We start from the raw sequence: 23,735 nt of genomic DNA, 5'->3' as shown, positions 1-23,735 counted from the left end.
AAACATTTATTCACATTTTTTGGAACTTAAAAACACTGTTCTGCATGACAAAATACATCAAACAGATAAAAATTAAGAAATTATTTGAATTTTTCCACACCTGAAGCTTAATCTGCTAATTAAAACACAGCGCTCCTCGTGGACAATATAGGAACTGCATATTTTCAATTAAACGAAGTACATGTTTTTTTTCAATAATTGTTTTATCATTCTCTTCCTTTTATCTTGTCCACTTGTGAAAGTCAAATCTGATGAGCTCTTTGTGGCATCTTATTGTCACATTGCCAGACAGGACACTGGGAAAAGTGTCCTTTTTTTTATAATGATAATGCATTTAGCCACAGGGCCGGACTAAATTGTTCGGCGGGCTGGATCCGGCCCGCGGGCCGTATGTTTGACACCCCTGGTGTAAACCAAACTGAGTCTCCCCCATCACTCTCTGCAGACTTGTAATTTTGGGGGGGTGTAGTGTTGCAATGTTCCAGTGTGCCTCGCTACTAAACCTCCAGGACATGAATGAGTCTCTGCGGGCTGCAGGGAGCATTCAACCTTTGCCTGTATTCTCCTGCTAAATGATGCAATAGCCACGGGGACGCGTTCGGATCCGGACAGCTGCGAGCAGGAGACGTGAGAGAAACTCGGGACACAACAAAACTTCACAGAGGTTGTCAAAAATAAAACTAGCGCCTGGAAATCTGGTTCAGCTCTTTTAGAAAGCATTCGCTAGTGTCGTGTTTCACCAGCGGTGAAGCGATCCCGACGTGTTGAGACCCAAAATTAAGCCGGGCCGAGGTCAGCGAGTCCAACCGCGTGCAGACGGAGGGTGTGGGAACAGATTTTACGCTGGCTCAGGAGCGTGTGTGCACGCCATGCAAGCAAGATTCAAGCTACGCAAATCCGCTCTTAGTACCCAGATTATTCCCCCTTTATGGGTAGGGAGAGAGGTTCTGTCTTTTTGCCTCATCTGTTGCTTCAGATGGATTTGTTCTAATCCAATGTGTCCTCTCACTAATATAATGAGTGTTTCGTTCTGAGGTAAAACTGCTTTGTACACATCAAACTTGTTTGTTGATAAAATAAAGACAGTCCCAGCAGCAGAGTAGGTGAGCTGAGCTTCCGTCCGTTTGTTTGCTCTCCTGGTTGCCACTGCTCTGTTATCGACAGATGTTGAGAAAGTGCTGGTTCAGTGTGTTCAGGCTCTCGTGCTCAGATTACGAACGCGTCTCGCCTCATCGTTTCACCCACCCGGGGAGGGCGACGGGGAAACAGCCACGGCGCGCTGAGCTGATTTACCGTGCCAAGTGGTTTACCCCCCATCGTACGGGTGCAAAGATTTACAGACATGATCTCCTGTGAAATTACAGCCTCCTCCACGACGCGTTTACTGGCAGCACAGACAGAGAGGCGTTAAAAGTGTTCAAATACAACAATATTTTATTGTAGCCTCCGACACAAAGAGATGGAAAAATCCAGCCTTTAGCTTCATTACATTTATTCAGTATGGGGGGGAAGAAAGTTATGAAATAATTACTTTTTTATTGTAAGACAGCCGATGATTGATTGATTGGTTGATTGATTGGTTGATTGATTGGTTGATTGATTATTGACCCTATAAGAAAAAAAGCACCTGAAGTAGGCTAATTTCTCATAGCCACGCTTCAAAATGGGAAAAATAAGAACACATACTTCACTAGCTTCAGTAAGAAAACTCTAAGCAGGTTTCACATAAAACTCAGGATGACTACGTGAAAAAGGACTTTTTAGACTTAAGACCCTGGGGCTGTGTTAGAAAGCACAGCAACATAAAATCTGGCATAAAACGACATTTTAAAAGTAAAATTGGTTCAACACTGGGCATGGGATGAGTACTGGTTTAAAAGAGATACATCTTTATAAATTGGTCAAATGTTTCGTCAGACCACTCCTCTGGCTTAAGTGCTCTTTAATGAAATGCAGTGATGTGGACCCTCTGGTCGCCGTTTCGGGGTACAAACCCTTGTTTATGAGAAAGACAGCAAAACGCTTAGAAAGTTGTGGGTGTTCTTTGGGGTTTTCCCTCTCAGGAGTCGCCACAGTGAATCCTCTGTCTCCATCTAACACCATCGTCTACATCATCTTCTCTCACACCACCTACCTTCATGTCCTCTATGACTCCATCCATAAAAAAATCTTTGGTCTTCCTCCTGGCCTCCTGCCTGGCAGCTCCAGCCTCATATGGAGTGAATTTTGTTACATTATTGTTGCAAGCAAAGAACACGTTTTGCAAATGGGGGAAAAAATGTATACAGATTTTATATTTTCCAAAAAAAAATGTCAAATTTCTCTTTTTCAGATTGAGTTTTATGAATTGCGTTCTTTTCTAAATGCGTTTTCCAGATCACATTTTCTTCACTTCTGTGGGCGGGCTTTCCTCTGGAGCGCATTTCTATTGATCTGCAGGGACGTTAGCAACGTTTTTATTGGTCAATGTGCTTCAAGAGCGAGGAGTGAAGAGAATGTGATCTGGAAAACACATTCTGAAAAAGAGAAATTTGAACAAAAAATTTAAATTGTAAAATCTGTATAAAAATGAAAATTTTCAGTTTGAAAAAATAAAATCTGGAAACAAAAATTGTATTTAGAAAAAATACAATCTTAGAAAACACCAAAGTAACTCTCTAAACCTTTTTTATTATTATTTAGAAGTTTGGCAAAGTTTAATTTCTGGATAGCATTTTATTCAAGTTTCCATTTACAGAACGTGTTCTTTGCTTGCAAAAATAATGGAACAAAATTCACTCCATAGCCTCAGCTTCGTTCTACCGATGTTCTCTCTATCCCTCCTCTGGAAATGTCCAAACCATCTCAGTCTGGCTCCTCTGGATTCATCTCCAAAGCATTTAACAGGAGCTCTCCCTCACATGCACTAAACTTTCTTAAAATCCTCCACCTTCTTTATCTCTGTATCCTGTCTTGCTACGGCTAACCTTCACTCCTCCTCTTTCCAGGGCAAACCTCCCTCTCTCTAGCTTCACCTCCACCTGCTCCCTGCTCTCACCGCAGATCACATCGTCATCTGCAAATATCATAGCCCTCTCTGCACTTCTTCATTCATCTCCATCCTCAGAGCAGACATAATAATGCTCTTTTGAAAGTACAGTTATCATAATAGACCACCCCTGTTAGCAAGAGCGCGGACTAGCTTACAGAGCCTGGCTAGTAAGCTAGCTAATATTAGCTTTAAGCGTTGATGAGGAGAAGAGAGAATATTCTGCAATAAAGCAGCAAATTCTTATTTTATATTTTGCTGTAGTCTTCCACCACTGTAAGAAAAAATATATCTGAGCTACTGTTCTTAGCTGACGCCGACTTAAATTTTATTTTTGACTATTAAGCAGCATTTGAGTCTTGACTTATGTAAATATCTTCAGTATTTTAATTCCTTGTCGTGAGCACATGAAACATCTCACTGACAACACTTTCAGCTTTTCATAAACATTATTGTATCTAAATATTATATTTCAGCAACAACAATGGTATACACTGCAAAAACAGGACTAAAAATAACTAAAATTTTCTTGAAACGAGTGCATTTATCCTTAATTTGAGCAGGTAAATAAGATTATCTGCTAATGGAATAAGAATGTTGCATTTAAAATAGGAACAAGTCATCTCCATCATCTTATTTTAAGTCCAGGATGTCTAATTATCTTGTTTTAGGGGTCAAAATACTCATTCTATTGGCAGATAATCTTATTTACCTGCTCAAATCAAGGACAAACATACTAATTACAAGAAATGTTTGCTTATTTTTAGTTCTGTTTTTGCAGTGTAACGGTCTTTTTTTCCTCTTTTCAAATATAAAGGAGTCTTAAACGTTGACTAGTTAATAGAGGTACTGTATTAATTCTTCAATGTCTTTCACCGGGATGATAGTCAGAAGATCATCTAAAGAGGAATGGTGAAATATCCTCCCTCCACCTGTTCCAACCTTGGGAAATGTGACTAAAGATTAGGTGATGTCCTAAAGGCAAAAGAGGATGCACAGGGTTTTGTTTTTACTTGTCGTTAGCAGAGCAGGTCAATTAGTGCAGACGACACTGTGCCTTCACACACATACACAAAAAAAAAGTAACCCTGGTGGTTTTGAGCTTGACGGCAATTGGCTGAACTAAGACTGACCACATGTGCTCAGGACTCTGAGTCCAAGACCACAGTCAGCGCCCCACTTCCTGTCTGAGCAACAGAAAAGGGCTCGTAAAAGTTCAAACATCACAGACCGCTGGTGTAAAAGTAGACACGCTTGTCTCAGTCAGAGAGGAGCCGAACGCAACATAAAACACGCGGCACGAGAGATTTGCTGTTTTCATTTTAAAAAAGTAAGCAGACTGAAGCGTCACGGCTGAGAGGAGAACGCAAACCACAAACTTGTCTGTGCCGCCGACGCCCCCAACATGAACACGAGGTCCCCGGCCAGACATTCTCTGGTTTCCACAGACACGGAGAGCTTTTAACGTACCGAGAAACACGCAGCTTTGTTGCTTTGAACCAAAAAACGTAATTTCGCAACGATTCGGTTGAGAATCACATTCAAGGCTGGTGCGTAAACTTGCTACAGCGCCACACAAACTGCGTGATGAACGGTTGTGGAAGAGCACAATGCGTCTGCCGGCACTCGTCTTTCGTTGTTGAACCAGGGAGGGATTTAGCGAGGGACTCAGCTGACATTAAAACCCTTCGTAATGTTTCTAAAAACGCCGCAGGTTGGGTAGTGTGTCCCTCTCCTCGCTTACTATAAAATAGACGATGACCCGATTCGTTTCCATCTCCCAGACGCGGAGTATCACCTTCCGCCCCTTAGAGTCACATGGAGATCATCTTCGCCGGCTAAAAATATAAAGGTGGAGAAAGCAGGAATACTACGGCACGTTGCATAAGAACGAAGCACGTCTACATGTGGGACAACCTGCTGAAAACCAGCTCAGGCGCTCTGATTCTGCCATTTGTTTCACAAACAGCAAAAGTCTTTTTCTTAGCTCAGTTATTCCAGTTGGAGGTAATAAATATGATACAGTAAAGTCAGCTCTACACTGCAAAAACGGTTCTAAAAATAAGTAAAATGTTCTTAAAGTTAGTGTATTTGTCCTTGATTTGAGCAGGTAAATAAGATTATTTGCCAATGGAATGAGTCATCCAGAGAAGACGGCTCACCCGCTACTACCATCTAATGTAGAACAGATTACTAGATCAATGTGAGCTTCTGTGCTTGTTTGTCTCTCTTGTTGTGTCTCTGTTCTGTCTTCTGTAACCCCAGTCGGTCGAGGCAGATGACCGTTCATACTGAGCCCGGTTCTGCCGGAGGTTTTCCTTCCCGTTAATGGGGAGTTTTTCTTCCCACTGTCGCTTCATGCTTGCTCAGTATGAGGGATTGCAGCAAAGCCATGTACAATACAGATGACTCTCCCTGTAGCTCTACGGTTCCCCAGGAGTGAATGCTGCTTGTCGGGACTTTGATGCAATCAACTGGTTTCCTTATATAGGACATTTTTTGACCAATCTGTATAATCTGACCCAATCTGTATAATATGATTGAACTTGATTTTGTAAAGTGCCTTGAGATGACATGTTTCATGATTTGGCGCTATATAAATAAAATTGAATTGAATTGAATTGAATTGAGTTGAGTATTTTTACCCCTAAGATAAGATAATTAGACATCCTGCACTTGAAATAAGATGATGGAGATGAGTTCTTCCTATTTTAAGTGCAAAAATCTTATTCCTTATCTTATTTTACGTCCGTTTTTGCAGTGTAGACTTTACGACGCGTACAATCCACAGGAAGATGGTCAAAGGGCTTTGAATTAAACTAAACACTTGCTGAGTATGGTGGACGATCTGTAATGCAAAATATGGCGGTCAGCAGCGTTGGGTCTTACAGCAGGAGACTGATCCCAACTAGCTGGTCAAATCAGAACAGAAATGGTCGATCGGACATTATTTCGGCCTTCATGGCATGCGGTGTGTCATGCATGTGTATGCACACCCCCGCCAGAACTGTAGACCACCATCTTTCACTGCTTTATGGCTGCAAGTATGGCTGCCAGGGCGTGGATGAAAACGTACACGCAGCACTTTCAGGTTTTTAAGTGTAATTACAATTTAAAGACAGGACATTGGTCTCATTTCAGGTCACAGTTGCATGTGAGTTGGTGTTAGGGTTGCCAAAAGTATCGATGCTCAAACGCTGTATCCGGATACAATACTAATTTACCGTGGTATCGATACTAAATATTTTGCAAACAAAGAGGGGAAACTCAGAGATCTCGACAAGCCTGTGTGCAAACAGTGCTTAGAAATGGTGGCAACGAAGTCAAGCAGTTCAACAAACTTGGCCAAACGTCTCAAGGACCGACACCCTGGACTTCATGATGAATTCCTACAGCTTAATAAATTAAAGATCCCGTTTGCAGTTTATTACATTAAACGTATTATTGAGGTTAGCGCGACTGGTGGTCTGCATTAATGTTGTCTGCTAGCTGTGGCTAGCATGCTACTAGGCATGGGTTAATTTGGGTTATTTATTTAGCATTTATTTGCACACGTACCGTGTTTTTCGGACTATAAGGCGCACTTAAAATCCTTAAACTTTCTCAAAAATTATCTATGATCACCGTTGTGCTTACTGACTGATTTTATGTGATACAATGCGCTCAAAAATCTGTTAAAATGTGTAAATACGACTTTAGGTAGCAAAGAAGCCGCTACGCTCAATAGATATTCTGAGCATTACAGTACATTGTGTCACTGATAGGACCCCTGAGCTGTCTACCAGACTGCCTGACTGGAATGTCTAAACTAGAAGAGCATTCATGTAAGGCAGCCTGGAGTACGAGCTAACAACAATAAACCTAGTAAGTTAATTCAATCTAAAAGTTACGTTTGTTTTATAAACAGGGCAGTGTAGTCCAGCTACTCTGTCCTCCAGACAGAGACAGATAGAGCGCTGTGGACGGGAAGGAGTGATATTACACACTTATAATCCGAAAAATATGGTATTTAACTAGCTTTTGGGATTCTGCTGGAAAAGCTTGTTCCACTTTGAGATTGAGAACGGTGAGTTTTTCATGAAATGTTGCTTTATGCCTTTAATTATTTGTCTTTTTTATTTATCCCTGTAGTATCGAAAAGGGTATTGAGTATTGAATATTTTCCTTGGTATCGATATCGACTTTGAAATTTTAGTATCGTGACAAACCTAGTTGGTTTTGATCTATCAAATAACGTCTTGATGAAATCGATGGAAGTTTGTGGCTCTGGTGCGTTAAAACTGAAACAGCCCTGTACAGTACGGCGTCATCTCCCATTATTTCTCATGCTGGACTCCCCCAAAGGAGCTGCGCCCGGATGACGTAAAGCCGTGACTCACATCGTGTGCGATGTGCTCTAATTAACACCGGCTGCCAAATATATGAATTTTCTGGCCAACTCTACCCTCGTCCCTCCATGCCAGCTGACCTGAACCGGAAAGTCTGGCTCGGTCTTAAGGTAAACGCCCAGAGATCCCAGTCGAGCAGATCTCTCTCCTTAATAAAAAGCAGGTTAGCGTTTAGCCGGGTATCTGGTTAGGCCCTTAAAACAACCAGCTGTTCCTCCTCACTGGAGCTGGAGCAAAATAAATTTATGCGTTGCTGAATATTGCATGTTGTGATAATTAATTACAAATGAGACCCGGTGTTCCTTGAAACTCTGCAGACTACTTATTCGTTTTTTTCTTTAGGACATCTGAACGTTTCTGCAAAGGATTTATTACACTGTTAATTGGCGACCCAGAGCGAGGCCCTGAAACTTTAAACTTCAGCTGCATCGGCTGGTTTGGCTCCAGAGCTGAAGACAAAGCTTCCCCTGCCTAAACTCGCTGACTTATATTCCCGGCCGGAGTTCGGGGAGGAGTGCGATAAGATGTCCAAGACCCTCAGGCCTTCAGTCCCGCTCGTTTGAGCCAAAGCGACAGGCGCAACGGTTTCCAGCTGTCTCAGCCTCGGCGTGGAAGAGGCCAATGAAAATCACCCAAGCGGACTCTGGGTGGAGGTTCTCGCGGGCCAGCCGGCGCTCTCCGCTGCAGCTGGGAGACGGCCACAGCAGGGCAGACACGTGGAGGTGTGAAGGAATGCGGCCAAGAACATAAACACGAGCCGGTAGGAAGTCCAACATCTGCTCCTAGTTAGCAAAGAGCAGCGGCTCCTCCGTCTGAAGAGGGCCGTCCTTTCAAGTAAGTCACGCCGTACTCAACTTAAGGTTAAACCAACAGCAAGAAATGATCAGATTTCAGCAAGCATGAGGAATTTTTAATAAAAAAAAAGGTGATCCTCGTAGGAGATGGGATACAGAAATGTCCCTCACTGTTTAGAAAACATGTCATCCAGCCTCCCCGTGATTATCTCCACCCCACCTATAATCACATTCCTGCTGCATCCAGTCGCCAGAGAGGAACAGGCAACCGGGTCGACCCGAAAGACGCCACGCATCCAACACCAACGCTTTTCTTTGTTTCTAACCAGCTTCTCTGTAACATTTTTGATGACTTTCAAATTAAGAGCCGTAGTTTCTGAGACAACAGCTCACAAACTGCACAGATGTCAGATACATGCCATCGGATTTTACTTTGAATCAAGAGCTGCGGTTTAGCTAGCAGGAACTCGTGGGGTTATTTTGGTGAAAGCACAGTTAGAAATTGTAAATTTGTTTGTCGGGGAGACAAAGATCACCGAGCATAACTGTCTTACAAACTAGGGCTGAACGATTTTGGAAAATAATCTAATTGCGATTTTTTTTTCTTAATATTGCGATTTAATGCGATTTTTCCCCCCAGTTTAATTTATCATGTCTTTTTAAACATATACAAATAACAAATCAATTTGTTTCCTCGCTGTGCAGATTAGTTGCTAAAAGACCCACAGCATCTAAACTCGGAGCAGAAATGATTGCGTTCTGCCTACGATATATTTCAACCAAAATTGCAATTTTGACTTTTCTCTGCGTTAACCACAAGCAACAAAAATGGCCTCTAAATAAAGATGTTTGTAAACAAGGACTATTTAAAACAAGAACTTTTAATGTTTTTATAAATCAGAATATTGTTCAAGAGAACAGCTTTTAATTGATTTGGACATTGATCCTTGTTGAAGATAAAGTGCAACCAGCAAACAAGTCTATGTATTGAACTGATTGACCAGAACTTAATGCTATGTATGATTATATAAACTCTAAAACAAGTAATAAAATTAGATTATCTCACTGCTGCAACTGTCTTCCCTTCCATGTGGAGGCAAACCCACTTTAAACATTTTACCGACACCTAATGGACGTGTCTAATTCACTAATTGTTACATAGCCAAAAATTGCAGACTCTGCGATTTGGAAATTGCGTTTTTTTAGATCACGATTATATTGAAAATGCGATTGTTACTCTGCAGCTCTTAGTTTGTATTACAAACTAAGAGCTGCAGAGTAACTAGTGGCTGGTTACGCTACACCTGTCTATCCTACGGCCAGCAGTCATTGGGCAGGAGGCGGGGCACACCCTGGACGGGTCAGCGGTCCATCACAGGGCAACATGGAGACACGATACCATGCATGTACTGTGTGAGGAAGCCGAGCACCCGGGGAAAGCCCCAGTGCAGGTCAGGATCTGAACCCGGGACCTTCTTGCTGCAAGGCAACATCGTTTTAGCACTGCACCAGCGTGCAGCCTCCAATCATTTAAGTTTCGGACCCAAACGTCCCCCAGTTAGCACATTTATAAAGCTATTTTACCATTTTAGGATACATTTTTTTTCCTAATTTCCTATTTTTGAATTAAAATGATATGTATATTTTTGATAAATTTTCATTTACAGAAATAAATACCCTTGCTATGAGTTAGACACGGTGCATCCGTTTGTTTCTAAACTTCACCTTCCAAAAATACAAGATGTGATTCAGGAGCATTTTCTAGTTTAACATTCAAAGATTCTTTATTGTCAAGGTAAAATTACCTTTTGGCCACTCCGGCTAGGAGTACACATAAGAAAGACAAGCAAGCAGGTGATTACAGTGCCCACCCCCCATTATAGCTTTGAAAAGATTAAAAAATATATATTTAAAAGTTTGTATGAACTAGTCTTCCTTCATGAGTCACAGATAACAGATAATGAGGTAATAAGGTGCTTTTGTGCAATGATTTGCACATCTCATTTACAGAGATGTCCATTTAGATATTCTGGGATAATAATGTGTAAGCAGGGCGGTTTATTGTCTACTTGGCAATAAACTTGATTCTGATACTGATTCAGAAATAAAGGATTTAAATGTAACATTAACGTGATGATGGGCTAGTAACAGTGGGGTTATTTATTTATTTTGATTAACACCAGCAGCACGAAGAGAAGAATAACTATAAAAACTGTTCCGATAGACGATTATTTAGATGAAGGTATTTAAAGCTGCTGCAGAGGGTCTTCCATCGCAGTGTTAAGCCTAAAGGAAACGCAGAGCCTTACGGGTATCAAACATAAAGTCTCCATGAAACCTGATCTGCTGGACCAGCTTCACGGAACCTGACTTGATCTTTTAATTACCCCCGCTGGCAGAAAAACGTTCCCAAGTCTGTAGCTTCAATAGAGACACAATTATTTATGTAAATAGAGAGAAATAACTGGCAGCTTGGCCTCTCTTCTTTTGCCTGACGGCTCTAATTTCTTTTCCTTCGATCACAAGACAACAAAAGTAGCGGATTGAGCTTTATGCTTGTGAATCCAGTGAATCCAGCGTGCCAGACAGCAGCAGAGGAATAATGTTAAAAAAATCACCAATATTAGATCTGACCGCTGAAAAAATTTAATTTTGTCATATTTTTTTCCAAGCAGTGAGAATTAAACCTCACCTGGTTGGCATGTAGGTGGAAATAAAACTGCAGGTTAATTAAAACGACGGCTCTTATTTAATTGCATTGATCACAGATTATCAGCCTTTCCCATCTGGATGCAGAGCAGGCAACGAAGTAAATAAAAGATTAAGGGAATAATTAGCCTAAACTGTTAAATGTGTTGCTGCCTTTAGCTTTATGCAACACAGGCATGTTCAAACTGCGGCCTGGGGGCCATGTGTGCCCCCCCTCCAACTGCATTTCAAGAAAGATCTGATCCACCAGTCCAGGTGTCTGACGCAGATGGAAGATTTTAATTTTTAATTTGGGCAAAATTATTACAGAAAAGTTGAAATAGTACAACACAAAGTATTCATCTTTTAATAACATATCCAATGACGTTTAATTTCTCAAATGCAGACTTTGGTGCATTAAAATCTGCTTTAAATTCAATTATTGAAATTACACTAAGTCATTTCAAATACTGTTCTTATATTGCTAGACCAAAAAGTTTAAAGCTTTTTATTGTTAGTCGAATTAAATTATTCAAAACAATTTGCTAACTGGATGTGCATCTTCTAATACAACAAATGGGCAAAACCTTTTTTATTATTATTATTAATTTTGGATTCACAATGATTTACACATTCATTTCCTACAAAAAAATCTGACTAATTTATTTATTTAAAATGATCACATTTTGTAGAGCAGGTAAAAAATGTGCATTTTGTGTTAATTTTTGGGCCCTCGAGTTCCTTTGACTTGACAATTTTGGCCCATTTAGCGAAACCTTTGGACAGCCCTGATATAAGTAGTATAAGTCATATTCATCCTTTTCAGCTGTTAGTGTGCTTTAATTTAAACTGCTAAGTCTACCAACAACCTACACCCACCCAGCAGCCTCAACCTGACCAGAATATCACTTATTTCTCGTCGTCTTTGTTCACTTTAGTGCTTTTGAGTTGAAGATCTCCCTTATGTAGTCAAATCCTTAGTTGTTCTCCCAGCAGATGCCACCCAGCGAACGACGACACCTCCTGCTTTTCTCCCAGCAGACGACACGCCGAGCTTTAAGCTAATTATTGTTTGCTGATGGTATTCCCCGGGAAAGTGTAATCCTATTCTCATTTGTTCTGGAAACAAAGCAGCCTCTCTTTTATAGTACAGTCTCCTTTTTTTTTTTTTTTGGTGAGGATGACCTAAATTAAAAGAGGATTGTTTTCCAGTTGACAGCAGCACTGCCTGTTGTCCTGAAATACATCCTCACACCCACCGTTTTAGCTTAACGAGGTAAAATATCGGTCGAACCAGATGATCGCAGAGCCAGGATACGGAAACCCAAAGCCACACAGAATAAAACGTGACTGCTTAATGATGTAATTGCAATATTTAAAGTTATTTAAGAAGTCAAACGTTAGCGTGGAGATGTTCTATTTTAGAAAATAAAAAAACTATACGGTCATAGCCTGACCCGCGCTTCCTTCCCCTTCACACCTGCTCGCCAACTCAGCTCAGTCACCTTGTTCCTTATGTCGGTCCCAGTGAGGAAACTAGAAGGTGTTTCAGGCTGGACTTGACAACAGGGATTGAAATTTAGCGTATCGTTTATGAGCATCGCAAGAAAACTTCTTATTGTGTCACGAAATGTTGATTAATTATGACTATAAATTCAATTTATGACGACAATACTGTTACTGTCATTGCTGTCATTAATACTTTCTTTGCAGTTTGTTCCTTTCGAGTATTACCAAATATAAATAAATTGAAAAATACAATTTAAATACGTCAACTGTACAAAGCTCAGGGATTTATGGGGGAAAAAATTATGTTTTAACAGCAGTATTTGTGTTTTTTGAGCTGCGACTGCAGATTGTCATAGAGGAAAAGCCAAAAAGTTGCTTACAAGAAGCCAAAAAAATTTTTTTTTTTTATCATAACTTCTATAATTATAACAGTAAATACCACAAAATACCATTTAAATACGATTTAAAGTCAACGTCCCAACGTGACACCATCTTGCTTGGGAAGTTTCTCCTGTTTCTGTGAATGACAGTTAATGGTTTGTTACTTTTCTGTACCCAGATGTTGTTGATTTTTTACTTTGTTTACACTCTAGAAATGCTATAATATAGCAGCAGATTATTTAGCTTTTAAAACAGCAGTTGTTCTCTGAGATGTGTTATGGAGTCTATTAAAACAGAGACTGAGGGAAACATTGTAATAATCTGAGACTGAGGCGCTGCTAATTGAGTTAATTTAATTGGTAAAAAATGGGGGTTTGCCTTCTCAAATAATTAGTCACTTGTATCTTATTTGAAACGGCGAGTTTTCTGCATGTGAAATAAAATATTTGTGGATGTTCTCCGCACAGAGACTGAACTGACTGTTTGGCGCATCCAACAACGACCAGACAATTGCACAAAACAACAAAATTAGTTTTTAGAAAGGGATTCTGGGTAATCCTCAAAGCAAAGGCTTCTCTGCAAGTTAACATAGCTATGAATGTCCATGGACGAATAATATCAATAAACTCCTGACAGAGTATAAAAACAAACTGTATTTTGTCTTTGATATTAGTGTCTTGACATTATTTCCACAATATTTTCAGCTATCTCTGTATTACATTGAAGATGACGTTCATGGCTAGATAAAAGTAACCTGTGCCGTCTTTCCAGACAGCGAACATCGCTGTATTTTATCCTCTGTTTGACTGCAGATATGTGTTAAAAAAAAAACGGTTTCTACTGCTGCTTAAATTATATAATTTATAAAAAGTGACAATATTAAAGCCTGCCAGTTTTTAGAAACCATCATTATAAAATGTAAACGGGATTCTGGGTAATCCTTAGAGCAATGAACAATAAAAGTGATATTTTTTATCCATAACTGTTTATTCTGAACTCAAATCCTGCCTTATTTTGAGGTAAAAAAAAACAACAACTAGCTTTTATTCTCAAGGTAACTGCACAGGTACAAAATGCAGAGTTTTAAAAAAATAACAGGGCTGCACAATAAATCAAAGCAACATCAGTGCGTTCGTGTCACTAGGTACTGATTGGAATACAATATTTGTTTTTTCTATGTCTAATTGTTATGAATGAACAATTTTGCATGCCAATATAACTTTCAGCATGTTCAGCACCGCAGTACGTAAGACTACAAAATATATCACCATCGCAATATCAGTGTGTGCAACATCCATATCCCTAAAGATTGCTTGGAGTGCAGTAAGTGCTAATAAATACCAATTGCTATGGATTTTGTCATAATTAGCCAGTTGGAAAGAGTCTCACAGCAGCAGATGCTCACAAAGCACACAGATGTAACCAACCCATAGTTCCCCAGGTGATACAGGTTAAAAAAATGTTTGGAAGCAATAACATTTCAATCTAATTTGCTAATATCATGCAACTCTTACTGCAGTCAAAGGTAAAGTTGTCAGTTTGGCCTAGGTCCATATGATTTTGCCAAAAAATCAAAATTGCGAATATATTTCAACCATTACTGTTAATTTTTACTTTTCTCTGCATTAACCACAAGCAACAAAAATGGCCTGAAGATAAAGATGTTTGTAAACAAGGACTATTTAAAGCAAGAAATGTAACTGTTGTTATTAAATCAGAATAATAATAATAGAAAATGGCTTTTATTGAGTTGGACGTCAATCCTTGTTAAACATCAGGTGCTACCAACAAACAAACAAACAAACAATCTATGTATTAAACAGTCTGACCGGCACTTAATGCTGTGGTGAGATTCCTGAAAGTTTCTGGTAAAAAAACGATTATATAAACTGTACACAAATAATAAAATTAGATTGTCTCACTGCTGTGACCCTCTTCCCTTCCATGTGGAGCAAACCCACTTTAAACATTTTACCGACACCTAAACGACGCGTCTGATCCATTAATTGTTACATAGCCAAGAATTGTGGATCTCTGCGATTTGGAAATTTCTTTTTATAAAATTGTGATTATATTGCAAATGCGATTAATTGTGCAGCCCTAGCACGGCCCATACAATGGCTACTGTTGCCAGCAGCAGGTGAAAATCCCTTTTATTGGGTATGCAGTGTAAAATATATATTTTTGTGAATGTTAGAGGTCAGTCAATGATGTAGCCCTGAACGGTAATCATACTTCTGCTGTCCTTTGGGAAAATTACCTGCTACCACTCCACTGTAGCTTTATTTTAGGCTGAATTTACACCAAGAGGCCTTTTAACAGTAACAACTCGCCCTTCCCTACCTGACCCCGTCAATCTCCGTCTCCGCTGATGAGCCAGAACGCAACAGGTGTGGCACGCGTAGCAGTTTCATTCACGGAAAAAAGATGTCCGCTCGTGAATAATGGAAGCATAAAACTCGGAGGTCGATATCAATTTCTTTTTGCAGCGGCGTGCTGGGGAGTAGCCGTGTTGTTTACATGGGGTGCGGGACCTCGAGAGGTACAAAAGCGGTATTAGCTGCTGAAAGGAAGGGCCTCCTTTGTCTTTACCCATCTGTGCCCGCTTGTTCTTTATAAAATCACAACAGAAAAAGGGCCAAACAATAGCAAAAGTCAAGGAGTTCATGCTCCACATTATAGAATGAGCACATTTAAAGAAAATCCATTTAAACAGAGTTGTAGCACAAACTAATTTCCCTTATAAAAAACAGATTAGAGGTCTCCATTATCATTAGTGGATTAGCAGAGTTGTCTCACTGCCAGCCTCACATAGGGGCCATAGTTATGTGCTCAGCTTCTAGGGACACTTGCTTAAGCAGAATTAGTTGGAAAGAGTCATAGCTGGTGTTTTTTTTTGTTTAATGGGCTATTGATCGGGGGGATGTTTAAATCTGTGAGCGTCTGAGAGCAGCTGTCGTGTCGTCCATGTTTCAGAGAAAACAAGCCGCCGTGTTGCTCCACATAAACAACCGTTCTGTGCACAAGAAATAAACCCAGTAGTTGGACCAGACTGGGAGCTGTGGGCCTCATTAAGTCGCAGCGAGGATTTTCCCACAGGAAAACATGGCAGGCGTCATCCGCCGCCACATTCAACAAACGGCCATTACGATATTTACAATTACACGCTACGACCTCGACCCGTCTGGTTTCTCACCAGTCTGGCTGACTAATCTTCGCTAAACTGATTAGAAATTCTGTTTTAATGTGAATTTCCACTAACCTCTTGGTTTCTTAACCAAAAGGCGAGTTGTAATTTTAACATTAAAACAAGGTGCAGTAAGATATTAACGCGCCCCCGTATTTCGCCTGTCCACTTCCAGAAAGAACCCACATTTATTCATCATCAGGCCTGAAAGTCAGATCAGTTCAGCTCCACTTTCCACAGCTGAACGATTATATAGAAACTTCAGTGCCACAAGAACCGATGCAAATGTTTGAATTTATTGTGATTCGTCCTTCTGATCCAGAAATGGTGCATGTAATAAATACAATTATCCACGTGCTTTTAACAGGGTTGGAGTTGGTGCATTGGGAAGACTCTTTCAACGTCACTCCCAGATAAAAGGAAACTGGGTCCGAAGATCGGAAACAACCACCTCCAGAGCTAAATTTGAAAACGTTACAACAAAAAAACATGAGCCGCAAGGATGGCAGCCAAGAAAAAACGGCCTAACTGCAAATTAAACCAGTGAAATTTCACCAGCTGCCCTCATGCCCAGACCAAATACCTTCTAAAGACACGTTTTCTGGTCAAATGAGACGACGACTGAGCTGCAAGGTAATTTGAACAAAATGGATGGAATGATAATAAAGAAGGAGGACCGACTCCAAATTCTTCGACTTCTCCTTAAACAGATTAAGAAGGTTGAGGGGAAAATGATCCCAAACACATAATAACCGGGCTGGGAGGCATCAAACATGCGGCGTCAGCAAAGAACCACCAACACCCCAACAAGAGTGGCCAAACATCCAGGCAGAATTGGCCAAAAAGCTCACTGATCTGAAACTTTTTATGGGTCAGAAAGCCAGATATTACTGTGTTCTTCGGACTGTAAGGCTAAAAAACACGGTAAATAAAAAAAAAAGAATAATAAATGTACTCATAAATAGATGGTGCGCCTTATCTATGATCACCGTTGTGCTTACTGACTGATTTTATGTGGGACAATGCGCTCAAAAATCTGTTAAAATGTGTAAATACGACTTATAGTGGTTAGCAACAAAGCTGCTCCACTGAATGGATATTCAGAGCATTACGGTACACTGTGTCACTACCTGATAGGACCCCTGAGCTGTCTACTAGACTGCCTGACTGTAATTTCTGAACATTCATGTAATAATGAATGCAACAATAAACCTATTAAGTTAATTCAACATAAAAGTTATGTTTATTTTGGCCTTTAGTTAGAAACAGGGCAGTGTAGTCCCACTACTGTGTATTTAATGCGCCTTCTGGTCCGAACTATACGGTAATAGGTTATATGGATTAATTTAAGCCTGGGTATGTACGGTTGACCCTATGTGAAAACTGTGGGACATACAGCAGATGTGACATTCAGCAACATGATGATTGTTTTCAGACTACAAACCGTCACTGCTCAGCATTTTGCGCCGCCAATAAAAAGCTAATTTCTTAACGCAACAGAAGCAAAAATGACAGCGAGGACTTCTAAAAAAAAAAAGGCAGTCGGGCTATTTCAACACGCACATAAGCGGGGAATAAAACAGACCGGAATGCAAATTACTTTGACTGTTGCTTAATCTCCGCATTTCTTCTCCATCCCTCCCTTCGACTGGAGGTCTGAGCTCCGGCTGCAGCCAAGCCTGGGTTTCCTCAGTTAAATCTTCAAGTGTTTTTTTTTTTTTTTTTTTATAACCGTCGTGTTTTATTTAAAGCTGAAATAATCACCAGCTAAAAACAGGCTGAAGGGCCATGTTGCCTCCACTTGGGAATCACTTCCTGGCGTCACAGTTCTGCTACAGCTCCACAACAAAGCAACCCCTGAGAGAGGAAGCAGTTTTTGACCTTATTTCTGCAAACATAACACAGACAGAGAGCATCTTCTGTCCTACAAATAGAAGAAAAAAATAAAAAAAAATCAATGCATTCAATTAAAAAATAAAATCTAACACTCACTTGCAGAGAAACGGTCCAGGTCAGGCATGCAGAGCATTCCCATTCTGCCATTTTATTTGTGCTCAAAAAGAGGAATATAAGGTGTGTCTCAGGTTTTAAAACCCACAGAGACGCACAGACAGCAGGCTTTATCAAAGAATCCGGGTTACCTCGGGGCGTCGGTCACCTGAGCAGACCGTCTGGCTGTCTCGTCTGCTCCGTTTGAAGTCTCACTCACCGCTGCACAGCCAGGTCAGGCAACGACAGCACAAGCCACGTTGGCCTTTTCAGCACGACCACATCCGTTCATCTCCAGTCTGACCTTCCTTTGCACTCTGGCATTCCCAAAGGACCACCCTCTGCCCCCTAAGCATTATAACGGACGTGCCTCAAATGGCTGGACCTGTCCAACATGTGCAATAAAAAAAACACAATCTTCCACACTGAGATTAAATCGCTAAAAACAGAGCAGGGTTGTGCATATATAGTACAGGTGTGAGGCTCAGGTGTTTTAAACTGACTTTTTCTGATGCTGTGGTATCAGAGAGGCTTTTCCAGCCATCACAACAATAACGTTTGCCTAAAAACTCGTACCGCGGTTTCTGAGGAAGGCCTGATAAAACAGCGAGATCAAACATCTTCTGCAGCTTCGTTTGCAGCGTCTCTCACACAGACGCACACCATGTTGCCAAAAACTCGCATATTAACCTAAGTGACATCCCGTCTTACTCCACAGGGTCCGCTATGGCGTCTCGGTCTTCGCACCAATTAACCCCAAAGGTGTTTTTTATCGGGTTGCAGGCCAGTCAAGGTCGTCAGCACCAAACGCTCTCATCCGTGTCTTTATGGACGTTGCTTTGCGTTCTGGTGCTCAGTCGTGTTGGAAGAGGAAGAGCTCGTCTCTAAACTGGTCCTACAACGTTGGTCTGCTGGGCCCAGAGGTCCTTTTTCCTGACCATAAGGGCCCAAACCCAGCTCCTGAAAACCAACACCACACCAGAACACTTGGAAAATACAAACAACGTACAGATAGGGCTGCACAATTAATCGCATTTTCAATATAATCGCGATTTAAAAAAAACGCAATTTCCAAATCGCAGACGTTTGCAATTTTTGTCTATGTGACAATTAGTGAATCAGACACGTCCTTTAAGTGTCAGTAAAATGTTTAAAGTGGATTTGCCTCCACATGGAAGGGAAGACGGTTGCAGCAGTGAGATAATCTAATTTTATTACTTGTTTTAGAGTTTATATAATCATACAAAGCGTTAAGTTCTGGTCAATCAGTTTAACACATAGACTTGCTTGTTGGTTGCCCTTTGCACTTTATTATCTATACAAAAAATAATTATGAACAAATTCAAAACATAGATTTTAAGTGCAGCCCTGGCTTAGCAACCTATTTTTATATAAAGAACACGTGCTTTCTGAACTCGTTGAAGGGGGCGGAGCTTGGTGACGGAGCAATCCTGGGTCGGCGTTTGATTGGTTGGGAGGATGTAATGACTGTAAAATTAACCCACATGATAGGCTAGAGTGTAAAAGGAAGGAAAACTATTATTTTTTTATCTTTATGTTCAACAAGAATCAATGTCCAAATCAATTAAAAGCTGTTCTCTTGAATAATATTCTGATTAATAGAAACATTAAAAGTTCTTGTTTTAAATAGTCCCTGTTTGCAAACATCTTTATTTAGAGGCCATTTTTGTTGCTTGTGGTTAATGCAGAGAAAAGTCAAAATTGCAATTTTGGTTGAAATATATCGTAGGCAGAACGCAATCATTTCTGCTCCGAGTTTAGACACTGCGGGTCTTTTAGCAACTAATACGCACGGCAAGGAAACAAATTGATTTGTTGTTAGTATATGTTTAAAAAGACATGAAAAATTAAACTGGAAAAAATTTGCATTAAATCACAATTTTAAGATTAAAAAAAAATTAGAAATTAGATTATTTTATTAGATTATTTTATTATTAACAGTCAAACCCTTATCCTAAACTGACCAGCCAGGCAAGGAGAGCGTTATTCTGAGCAGCAGCCACTTTGGTAACTCTGCAGAGATCCTACCAACCTATCCAGTATGTAAGAGACTATTAAACTGTTGAAAGAAACCCACATAAAGTCTCGTTTCTACAGTTTTCCACGTGGCATACAGGCGTCACAGGAAATGCTGGAAGGTGATCCTTCGCTGACGAAGTTATAATTAGAAATTAAACCTATCAGGGCTGGACGACATAGAAAAAAAGCATACTGATAAAATATAAATCATATTGTATCGATATTGATAATTATCAACAAATTGAAAACATATATTTTAAGTGCAGCCCTGGCTTAGCAACCTATTTTTATATAAAGAACACGTGCTCTCTGAACTCTTTGAAGGGGGCGGAGCTTGGTGACGGAGCAATCCTGGGTCGGCGTTTGATTGGTTGGGAGGATGTAATGACTGTTCAATTAACCCACATGATAGGCTAGAGTGCAAAAGGAAGGAAAACTGTTATTCTATTGATCTTTTTATTGACCCTTTTTTTCTATCATGGATATACATCTATCGATCGATATATATTGTTATTGAATTATCGTCCAGCCCTAAATATTTGCCTTTTTGTTGGGATACGTTCAGCAGGAACGGGGAAGCTTTTCTGAGTTTATGGGGAACTTGATGGAGCCAAATAGAGGATATTCCTGCCAGAGAACCTGTTAGAGGCCGCAAACGGCTCTAGACTGGGGCGGAGGTTTGAATTCAAGCGTTAAGAGATGCAATGCAACTATAAAATACATTCAAATTGGTGGTTTTAATATGAGAAAATATGAAAAAGTCCCAGAGTTTAAATACTTTGGAAAGGCCCCTTAGTTTAGACAGTAAATATATTTGGTTCACATTTTGTCAATAGTATTACTTCCTTTTTAGTCAGTACTGTTAAAATACTTACTTCCCATTTCGAAAAACCATTAATGGAAAGGGGGATTCTCCGCATTATTTTTACCTTGTGTTCATGATTTTGAGCGGTTTTATCTTTGTGTGACTCTATTATAGTTTTAACTTCACTAAATGGCTTTAACTTTATTTAGATTTTGAAAATTAGATTTTTTTTACCACTGTTTTAGATTTGAACATAATTACCGTATTTTTTGAACCGTAAGATGCACCATATTAAGGCACATTAAATATTCTTCCCAAGTGTGTAATATCACTCTGCACTGCAGAAAAGGAAGTAAAAGTAAAATGTTCTTGAAATTGGTGTATTTTTCCTTGATTTGAGCAGGTAAATAAGATCTTTTGCCGATGGAATAAGATTTTTACACTTAAAATAGGAACAATTCATCTCCATCATCTTATCTAATCTTATTTTAGGGATAAAAAAAATACTCATTCCATTGGCTAATAGTCTTATTTAGCTGCTCAAATCAAGGAAAAATATACTAATTTCAAGGAAATTTTACTTTGTTTTAGTTCCTTTTTGCAGTGCGCCTGTCTTTGTCCACAGCTCTCTATCCGTCTCTGATGGTAGGACAGAGTAGTTGGACTACACTGCCCTGTTGCTAACATAAGACCAAAATAAACTGTTATATTTACTATTTATTGAATTAATTTACTAGGTTTCTTGTTGCTAGCGCATACTCCAGGCTGCCTTACATGATTGCACTTCTAGTTTAGACATTACAGTCAGGCAGTCTGGTAGACAGCTCAGGGGTCCTATCAGGTAGTGACAGTGTACCGTAATGCTCAGAATATCTATTTAGTGGAGCGGCTTTGTTGAATCTTATTGCATTGTGTTTTTATGCAATACTGTGTTCATTATTTAAATGTACATTTTTGGTTATTCAAAATCATGCAACAACAAAAAAAAAATTATAATAGTGGTGTTTTTGGAGTGATTCAGAAGGGATTAATGGCGTTGCAAGAATATTTCAATGGGAAAAGTTAATTTGACATGCAAATAATTTGAATTAAGAGCTCCGTCACAGACCCAATTACACTGCAAAAAGGGAGCTGAAAATAGTAAAATTTTCTTGAAATTAGTGTATTTTTCCTTGATTTGAGCAGCTAAATAAAGACTATTTGCCAATGGAATAGGATTTTTGCACTTAAAATAATAACAATTCATCTCCACCATCTTATTTCAAGTGCAGAATAGCTAATAACCTTATTTTAGGGGTAAGAATACTCATTCCATTGGCAAATAGTCTTATTTAGCTGCTCAAATCAAGGAAAAATACACTGAAATATACTTAATTTTAGTTCCCTTTTTGCAGTGCATAAGTCAAGGCACCGCTGAATAAATACGTTTATGGCCGTAACATAGTTAATGGCTGTATAGGGAGGGCAGCAGAGGGGAAAACCCCACCCAGGGCCCCATTCATGCAAGAACCGCCCCTGCTGCTTTAGCTTCACTTTCATTGATGGAGTCAATGAGATATGACTTAAACTTCCACATGCTCTTTATTTGCAAGGCTGCATTTGCATAAACTCACCACGCTGTCACTTATCTGCCACCAGCTGACAGAAAATAAAAAAAATAAAAAATAAACCTTTTCCACTGACAAACCCTTCAGTCTTTCAGCAACAAATCACTCGCAGCACCAGCATGCAATCAGTGCAACTTCTGCATCCTCTGAACGGGAAAGCTAATTAAAAACACAACAGGCGTTCAAGTTGGAAGGTGCAGAGAGAATGTGGAGGGTTATTTTTAGCCGGGAACCGCACGCTTAGCGGGTTTCAGACCGGCTGACGTGATGGGTTTGATGTGGTTTGATCGACTACCTGCTCAAACGTAGACCCAGTCACATCCAACAACCTGTGGAACAACCTTCGGCTTAAACCGGGGGGGGAGCGCAGCGGTGAACAACCGGGCAGAGTTAGCATAATGTGACCGTTACTTCGGAGCCGCAGCCGGGCGGCAGCAGCTGCTCGGTAAACCCCCTCCACAGTCTCTCGGTAACGGTCCATCGGTCCCTACTTACCCGCTTATGAACGTCAAAATCGGTCACAACTTCCCCCACCCCGCCGCCGGTGGTGGTTTATCGGTGCAGCCGCATTGCTGTGGGGCGAAGGCGCGCTGCTCAGCCGGGAGGACTGCCGTTTTATTCTGGTCTCCTATCCGTTAGTCCCCCACCGTGAGGGAGGCTGCCTCCTCTGTCTGTCCGTCACTCAGCGAGCCGAGCCGGCTGCGCGCGCTCCGCCGCCATCTTGGTTTTGATGGGGGAGTCCGCCGCCGACAGACACACGCGCGCGCGCGTTCCTTTTTACATCACTTGAGAGGACATTCATTCCAGCAATGACCCCAGCACGCACGCGCGCACACACACACACACACACACACACACTCAGACGCAGGGGCGAGTCTAAAGCCATAGTAGTCAGGGTGCCCTGGCCCCATCCCTGAGCGTTGAGGTTTTTAACCATTTGACCCTCTGGCCACAGGCGGGGGCTATGGACTTAAAATCTTATAACGATATTTTATTGTGGTAAAATATGAGGATTTAAAAAAAAAAAAAAAAAAAGGATTTATTTCTTCTTTACAGTCTTTTTCAGGAAACTCTATGAATGTGAATGCGTGCAACCCACCGAGCTATATATAACCCACCATCTTGCTACTCCCTACTCTCACAGAATCCCACAGGATTTGCTTGCAACAACAAGCAGTTTTCTGGCTGAGTGAAAACGTTTCACAGGTAATTCTACAGTCAGTGGATGTACTAACACTATCAACTACTAGGAAATTAGGTGCTGAAATATTTTACATGTTATTCATATTAAATATATATATATATATATATATATATAT

At 40.4% G+C, this 23,735-nt stretch overlaps 1 protein-coding gene across 17 annotated transcripts in view; it reads right to left on the bottom strand.

Annotated features, from left to right (window-relative positions):
• Nucleotides 1–23,176, bottom strand: part of LOC105915432 (C-myc promoter-binding protein) — a 101,221-nt gene extending 78,045 nt beyond the window's left edge. For 10 of the 17 annotated variants that reach the window (XM_036135940.1, XM_036135945.1, XM_036135941.1 and 7 more), the window contains exon 1: nt 22,912–23,175. The gene's annotated coding sequence lies outside the window, so the exon portion shown is untranslated. Of the gene's footprint in view, nt 1–22,911 lie in introns of all 17 variants that reach the window. The other 7 variants (XM_036135942.1, XM_036135953.1, XM_036135955.1 and 4 more) reach the window with 2 other exon arrangements.
• Nucleotides 23,177–23,735: the final 559 nt, after the last annotated feature.

This window comes from Fundulus heteroclitus, chromosome 4 (genome assembly GCF_011125445.2).
Source record: "Fundulus heteroclitus isolate FHET01 chromosome 4, MU-UCD_Fhet_4.1, whole genome shotgun sequence".
Lineage (NCBI taxonomy): Eukaryota > Metazoa > Chordata > Actinopteri > Cyprinodontiformes > Fundulidae > Fundulus > Fundulus heteroclitus.
The sequence above is the reverse complement of the archived record's forward strand: the minus strand, read 5'-3'. Positions and strand labels throughout refer to the sequence as shown.